An 8,616-nucleotide genomic window follows, 5' to 3' on the forward strand; every position below is an offset into this window, starting at 1 on the left:
TTCTACTAGAAAGAAATTTATTCAAGAAAAATTCCCCCGAATTTAAATATATTTTTTAAACGCTAAAAGATGAAATACGTGAAATGAATATTTATTAGCAACATCTTAAGAAATGTCACATTAACTTTATAACTTAATTTTTGTCTTCTAAAATTTATGTTTTTATTATATCGATAATTCTTATATATTCTCTAAGCGTATTCAACCACTTGTGTAATGATTACAGTCGAACGGCCACCTCTAAACGGCGGCCATCTTACACCTCCATTTCTTTTATGTTCCCGTTAGTGGCAGTAGTTGAGAGGTTTGTATTACAGTATATTGTAATAATTTTGATATTTGTGATGATTAAATAATGATTTTATTTTTTTTAAAAAAACTAAGAAATTTTAAAAAATAATACTTTAAACAATAATTTACATATATTTTTAATATTTGAATATTTATTCAATAAAAATACCTTATGCTAATTTCGAAAAAATAATCAAATTTTCATTTGATTTAATCGGAAATTTCTTGATATTTCTGTAAATATTCTTTTTTAAAAAAGTAATTCATGCTTCCTGTTATTATCAGATTATGCTAATTAATGTAAATAAGAAGTTTCTTGCATCAAAGCAGCTAGAATAATGTAAAGTATGAATTTCGAACACGTTGACATTCATTGATTAGTAATCAAGACAGAATAAAAAGTAAACGAAGAGGATCATTTTCCCTTTTTATTTACAAAAATTGTATGGGTGACAATATTTATAGATTAATAATTATTATTAAATTAATAGAAGATTTCAGAAAAGAGACAATAAATATCTTCTAAACGTAAGTAATTAGATAGAATCATCAATAGTTGCAGTACGTTTCGAGATATTTGAGCAGTAATAACACAAAAGTAATTATAGGAAAACAAGAAGAAACTTAAAAGAGTTTGGCGATTTTAAGAGAATTTGATCCGACTTTTAACAAGTTTCTCCTTATTTTGTTCTTCAAACGAGTGCAACAGAATTATTCATTCTTTTTTTTATATCCTTTGTTTTTTAATCGTGGACAATAAAATATAAACGACTAACGGATTTCTTTCGTTTTTCGGGGTTTTTAGTGCTCCTTTCGGCTTTATGGCCCTCAATAAAACGACATATAGACCTTTCCCACTTCGTGGTTCAGGGATCAAACTTATCTAGATATACAAACTTTATTGCTACACGTGTCTTTATTTGTACTTGTAGGCAAGCTGTGGTGTGTCTATATATATATATATATATATATATATAACTTCTTGCATAGGTTTGCATTTTGTATGCACTTTTTGTTAAAAATTTACTCCATATGCGTGTAGTGTATATAGCCAAACCCCCGAACAACGGTCACTGACGGAAACGTAAAGAATTTCTGTTGTTTGGAGGGTATTTTATATGCATTTTCGTTCAAAAATGTTTGTGGCCGCTGTTTAAAGGTGACTGTCGTCGGAGGTTCGACTGTATATACATTATTAAAATGTACACGGTGATAAGGCTATAAAGAATATTTTCTATATTTAGTATAAGGTATAAAGCGTTCAGTTGTGAGGCATTTCTTGTCTTGTTATGTCTGTATTAAATCTTGCTAGCAGCATCTATACCCGAATAACGAAAGTAGAAAGATAATCGTGTTACCGAGTGAGGAAAATACTCCATCGATCACATAATGCGCATACCATGATTTACCCTTCAGTCATTTCCAATCGCACCTTCTCAATACTTTTCTAACAATAAACTTTTCTTGTTAAGATATTTACATAAGCAATGAATTCATCTTTAAAGCAATATTTTCATTTAAAGTGAATATTTAACTCAATATTTTATATATCATTTACCTCGAAAGAAGTGTTTTTATTTGCTTGAAAGAATTCGTAGTACAATAACCCCTCGTTATATCGCTCATTTGGACTGTCACCCTGCACGAGGGGTACTGTATTTAAGAGAAATTAATTAATTTAACTAAAATTTTAATATTTTATTTTATTCTACAGCTTTAAATCCTATTAAAAATTAATAAATAAACTAAATTAAATGGGATTTTTATTTATAATTTGAAATAAATATGTAATTCTGTTGCATATAAATGTCAAGTAATGAGTTTCTAACACGAAAATTTCGTAATTGTATGACTTATTCAGCGAATAAATACGTTAACAAAATGAATAGTAAATTTTCGAATTGTGTTAACATACAAACCCTTGGCCTAGATGAAATATTAGTTTATGATTTAAATTTTAATAAAGGTTCTGGTCTTCTTGCTACGATTAGATGAACGTCTCTAAAATTCAATTAAGAATAATTAATAAAAATAATAAATAATGAAACAAAACGAAAATAAAATTGATAAATAATGGCACAAAATGAAAGTAAAATGATCAAATAATGAATATAAAGTAGCTATTAAATAAAACAAATCAATATAATTATATCCGATTAAAGCGCAGAATTCATTAAAACTTGGAAAAATTCTTTAAAAGTTTTTAAACTAATAAGCATTGAATTATACGGAAATGAAATTTTTAAAGTAAATTAACGAAAATTCGAGCAAAAATTGAGTGTAAAGAAGTGAAAACGCATTTAACTTTGTTAATATCGATTAAAGAAAATTGTTCTCTCGATTCTTAAATCTATTTATAAATTTAATTATTTTTCCCCTCTACAATAAATTGTTCGTAATATCACAATTGTTGTTCGAATAAATAACTCGACATGGAATTAATTGCGAAAATATAAAAGATCGACAAAGGCTAGAAAGATTTAGCCAACGATAAATAATTGTAAATAAGAATACGTCAAATGCCAACATTAATGTTTATCACTTCGTCTCTGAGAATAGCATGACCTAGATGAAGTGCTCTTCTTTACTCAATATTATTTGCTCTTTTCTTTCTGTCTACTAAATGATCCATCTTCATTTTCCTAATGTTCCATTAGAATAAGGTAAGATTCGGCGCACCGTCTTCCTATTTATCAAACAATTCAAAACTCGTAAATATTCATTTAATATTCATAATACTTTAATTTAAATTTATAGTAAAAATATACGAGATTTATCTTTTGTTTAAAAGTTAATCTAACCAATCCAATCTCGTCGTTTCTCTTCGTTCTCTTCGTTCTCTGTACACGTAGTCCACTAGTTGCCGAGTGGATAGAACCACCCAACGCTGGTGGGTCTGGGTTCGTGCCCGACCAACGTACTAGCCGCGTTTTCCAGGTTTTCTTCGCGTGTTGAACACCTAAATAGGGACCAGTTTCCCACAGAAATCTTTCCCCTCGTCATATCACCCAGGTGTTACGTTTCCACATCCCATCAAACCAACCATCTGTAGATGTATTTACATATATATTCTTCTTCTTTATAAAATTATCGAACTGTCTAGATTGGTTTTATAAGCTTATTTATTTGTACGACGTGTTACATCTTATTGATTCAGCATTGTCGAATAGAAATGAAAATATATATTTTAAAATAAGATTTTTTCTACAGAACGATTCCTTCGCTTTCAATCGAAAAAATACAATATAAAGTAATTCGGTGTCTGAATATATTTGACCCTTGTTAAAATACATATAACCGTGAACCTTACTTTAATTTATTATGGCTAGATTTCTAGAAATTGAATTCGATTCTATATATTTTACATTTAATACATTTCTAGAATTGAAACTGTTGCCACGTAATATATATGTTAATAAAATTGTATCACGAAAATAAATCGTTAAACAATTAAATCTTTGCTTAATGCTTAATGCACGCATTCTCTCTATGTAAATTTGTACAGAGCGAATATTTTGCAGGCTATTTATAGAAGATTATCAAACGATTTTAAAAACCCAAGAGAAAAAATTGAAATTCTTTTTTCGATACTTTTAAATAATAAGAAAAGTTTGCGAATTCAATTGATAAGTAAGCAAAAAGTAAAGAAAAAAATAGAGAAACATATTATTCCCTTGACAAAAGAATACAAATAACTTCATTTATCTTTTCGTTTCGAGGGAGAAAAACCTATTTTCAAACATTAAAAATTGTTTTTAAGCTTTTGACTCGAATCCTAAGATACTGTATGAGATTTATTATTCTCACGGGATTGCTGCAGATTTACACGTAGATAGAGAGCTTTTCTCCCTCTTATCATTGACTGCTTCGACTACGTCACGAAGTTTTGCTTTCACGTTTATTTCCACATTTCGCATTCAAAATCTGGAATATTTCAAGAAATTTCTAGATTTTTTTAAAATCCCTTTCAAAACGAAGAATCCTTCAAAGTATTTTTCTATATTTAGACGTATCATTTCTGTCAACCAATTCGATAACTCCACGCAACATATAAAGCCTCGAAATAATATTTATGTATAAAACAACTAAAAAAATTAATATTTTAATTGTTATTTACCGTATTTTTCGACATATAATACACACAATATTCATTCTGAAGTTATTTTAAATGTTAAACTAGAGGGATACCGAGTCTGACCTTCAGCATATAGAGCGTAGCGGTGATTCTGAGAGTAAAATTTCGAAAAGGTTAAGTCTTGTATGCCTTAAAACACAGTATATTTGATGAATTATCTATATAACTTTTATATAATATCTGGTAGAATTTGTTGGCAAGATCATTATAGCAACCATGACATAAAATCCAGTATTAATAACTACTGATGCAATTGCTAATTGCCCTCGTAATTATCACGCTGACTTTAAACTAGGACACATCAATATTGGCCTTAATACTAAACTCCGTGCATTATGTGTTCTTTTTCTAAATAATTATATAAGAAAATAGCGTCGTCTCTTTTCATATTCAAAAGAATCGCATCAGATTAACTAAAATAACAATAAAAAAACATATAAATTGTCATTCCTACTCTTGAATTTTTTATTAATGATAGATAAATAATTGAAACGTTTGTGTTTACTTTTATGTTTTGGCTCCTTTACATAATTAATGATATACATCTTAATATTTTATCTCCATCTAGTAGTATTGATCTTCAGCATCATTATTTCCTCCCCTCTGTAAAACTTTTCTCTTCTTTTATAAACATTAAAATTTATTCGTAAAGAAAACGCTCGTTTCTTTCAATTTTATGAACTTTCAACTAATACAACTTTATATGCAGAAGGTAATTGATAGAGGAACGTCCTGTATGTATATGGCTACTTAAAATCCCTTCTTATTAAAGATTCATTGGCCTGTAAATTGTATCTGTCATCCGAATTTGAAAATATATTGCTATTTACATGTTTTTCAGACCGATATATTTGGAATATTAATAAGTTTCTTTCGTAAACTGAAAACTTTAAAAAATCATAATTAATTTCGACGATTCCTTTCGGATTATTTACTAAAATTTAAAAGTATTAAATGAACGATATTAATAAACTTAATTTCTTTTATAATTGTAATTAAATAACGTTAAGGAAATTTTTCATTAAATGGAAATTAATTAAAGAATCTTTAAATTATTTAACAAATTCCGTACAGCTTCTTATATTAAGCTCTAGTGCTTCGCTGGTTAATCTTTGATTTATGTTAACCTAAGATGGAAAGGATGCATTTATTATTTAATGTACCTATCGAGAGTGAAGTGATTAAAGCATGGAATGTGAGTGATTACATCCCTCACAAATACTTGTGGGAATCCCAGATACTTTCTTCTTACCGAATCAACTCATCTTCAAAACTTTCTACAACAAGTACTCAGCAGGAATTACAATTAAGTTCTCGATTCTTCACGCTTGTTGGTATAAATAACTTTATTTTTTTATATCATTTGATGCTTTTTTAGCTTAACTACTACTGAAAAAAATAACTTTCTTCCTTCATTTTTCATCCTAAAAAATACTGTAAAATGTAGGCAAATAACTAACAAAGAAAGTCATTTATTATTTTTTATTTCAAAATCTATCTCCAGTTTCTAAAAGCAATGTATTGTCGGATTTTCCCTCAGTGACTGTCAAATCCACTATAGCAGTCAGCCATGCGTATCTTCTGTTGATTTACTGTTGATGGTTAGACTGACATTAAGACCTGTCTTCAGGTTCAATGTTTATCTACTTTTGGTGCTTCTCTAGAGAATATTCGATTGACACTCAAGAGCGAACCTAATAATATTGAGGTTCTTTTGTACAGGATTTACTGTACTGGAATATTATAAGAAATTTGGAAGAAAACTGAATGTGTAGATGGAAAAATATTTATTAAATACTAAGAAAATATGCAAAAATATCGGTATAGATTTATATTTTCTTTCTTAGGCCCTTCTGTAGATATAAAAATATTTTAAGTGAGGAATGGGGAGTCAAGTTGAGACCCGAAGCAATGTTTTCAATGCCTAAGAAGAAAGTACCTCCGATCAATAATATATGGAATAATTTATATAAAATGATTTCCGTACGTTACAATAATATAGAATTATTTTCATCTAAATTCATACAAAGAAATATATATAAAAAAACATTAGATTAAATTATTTTTCTACGAAAACGCTTTAATTCTAACTTAAACGATTCGATTTCCTATAAACTTTTGAATTAATACTTTATAAAGAAATATTTTTTTATCCTCATATTTAAGTAATTTTATTTAAAAGGTTCATTAATTCTCTTGTTTCATTTTACTTGTCCCCGCTCCTCGATATTCAACATCACTTCTTATGAGATATTTAGAGATTCATTCCTTCTCTTGAACAATAATTAAGAAATTTATTCAAATTTTACGCTTGAACAAACTGAAATTTGAAAACAAATTTAAACTCCTTAATATTCTTTAAAGTAATTCGCATAACAACTGACTGATAACAGTTAATTAAGTCGTTTCTCTTATATATTTAGAGAAATATGAATCCAATAAATTCGAATGTAACAGGTAAAAGGTTAAGCAATTCGAATTTAAATAGGTTAGAAGAAATATTCGATCGAGATTTAGGGATTTCTTTAGGGATTTTCTCACGGATTAATTAGACATATCGAATCTTCTCAACTCAACACGTCCCTGATGTTATCTCCGCAATTACAACCAGTTGTATAGTCTCACTTTCAAGCAAGAAACAATTCGATTAATCCCTATCGCCAGGGAGGAAATCTGCAAGAGATTATATCGAACAGAACCCCGTCGACTCTTAGCAAAGAAACCGTTAATACGTCGACAGTAGCAGAAAAACCTTTGATAAAAGGCCGCATTACATTCATTACTGAAGGAAAAAAACGATATTAAAACGAAAATTACAGCGACGGATTAGAAGATCGAGATCAAAATTTATATGTTAAATTATTTTTGTAAAATCTATGAATAATATAAAAATACCTTCAAGCTCTTTGGCTTCTCTGTAATTGAAAGGCAAAGATTAGTTTTCCTTGGGCTTTCTCTTATCAGTACATGCTTTAAAATTGTTTTTCGTATGAAGTAAGATAACAAAAACACTTTCATAAATCAAGGAGAGTACGCAAACTGAATAGCATAAGAGACCGCACCATATTATGCACATGATAATAGAGACCTCTCCACTCTGATTTTATGTTCTAGAATATTAGATTTTTATCGCAATGCCGCATCATTAGAATAATGATGAGAATGTAAATTGTTCTTATTAAATTGATATCAGTTGATGCAATTGATAGATAACAAACGATAGCATTTTATATCAATTCCCAAATATTTCTTCATAATCATGAATGGATCGTATTTTTCCTGATAAACGGATTTTTTAATGAATATAAACTACTATTTTATTTCTTAAAAAGGTAAAATATTCCTTTTTAGTAAATACTTTCAGATTAACAAGGGAAATTAAATATTAAACTTTTCGTATTAAAGAATATTTATAATTATTTACTCGTATGTAAGGAGCAGATATTTTTTTAAAAATTTTAATTAATTAAAGAAACGCTAAAATTAATCGATAAAATACTTAATAATTAGTTAAATTTAAGTAAATTGTTTAAAATTCGACATTTTTTCCCTTAAATTTAAATTCAGAATTAAAATAACCCGAAAATCTAGTCTCTAGTATCTATCTATCTACATGTTTTTTGCCGTCTGATTTTCTTAATTTTTATTTTTTAAAATTTCCAATTAGTAAATAGCTCATTATTATGTAATTAGCGAATACTTATTACGAAAAAAACGAAAGAAATAGCTGAAGTAAAAACTATCAAGTAAAGAGCATCGTAAGATGGATGGAGCCAGGTGTGAAATATGTGACTTACCTGTACAAACAGACATCAAAGCAAGCACTGCGATGCTCTACCTGACACATTCTCACTCAACTCGTGCTTCTGCACTCGCATGTCACTCAGTACAATACCGACTTGTGTGAAGGCGCATGCTCAGTCGATATTCCTAGCTTTATTCATCTCTTAGCTATGTACGAAGTTTCCGCTTTAATAGAAGAATACATAAAGCAAGATCTCGCATAAGATGTGAGATGAAGCAGACACGAATTCTTGTTTCCTTCCCTATATTAATAAAGGTTTATCAAATGGATTCCAGCTAAATTATTTGTATTAATTCCAGAATTTTTTTTCTTTATCGTAAAAACGATAGAACGGATTTTACCGATCAAATATCAAAAACTGACATTTTCCTATCCACAAATTTGA

The 8,616-nt window shown here is 28.6% G+C and overlaps 1 protein-coding gene across 1 annotated transcript in view; it reads right to left on the bottom strand.

Moving 5' to 3' along the window:
• The window catches only part of LOC136974548 (calcitonin gene-related peptide type 1 receptor-like), a 63,936-nt gene extending 55,621 nt beyond the window's left edge, over positions 1–8,315 (bottom strand). Inside the window, exon 1 of the mRNA XM_067269453.1 lies at positions 8,224–8,315. The gene's annotated coding sequence lies outside the window, so the exon portion shown is untranslated. The remainder of the gene's footprint in view (positions 1–8,223) is intronic.
• Positions 8,316–8,616: the final 301 nt, after the last annotated feature.

The sequence above is a fragment of the Centruroides vittatus genome, unplaced genomic scaffold, assembly GCF_030686945.1.
Source record: "Centruroides vittatus isolate TY-2023 unplaced genomic scaffold, ASM3068694v2 contig_350, whole genome shotgun sequence".
Classification (NCBI taxonomy): domain Eukaryota; kingdom Metazoa; phylum Arthropoda; class Arachnida; order Scorpiones; family Buthidae; genus Centruroides; species Centruroides vittatus.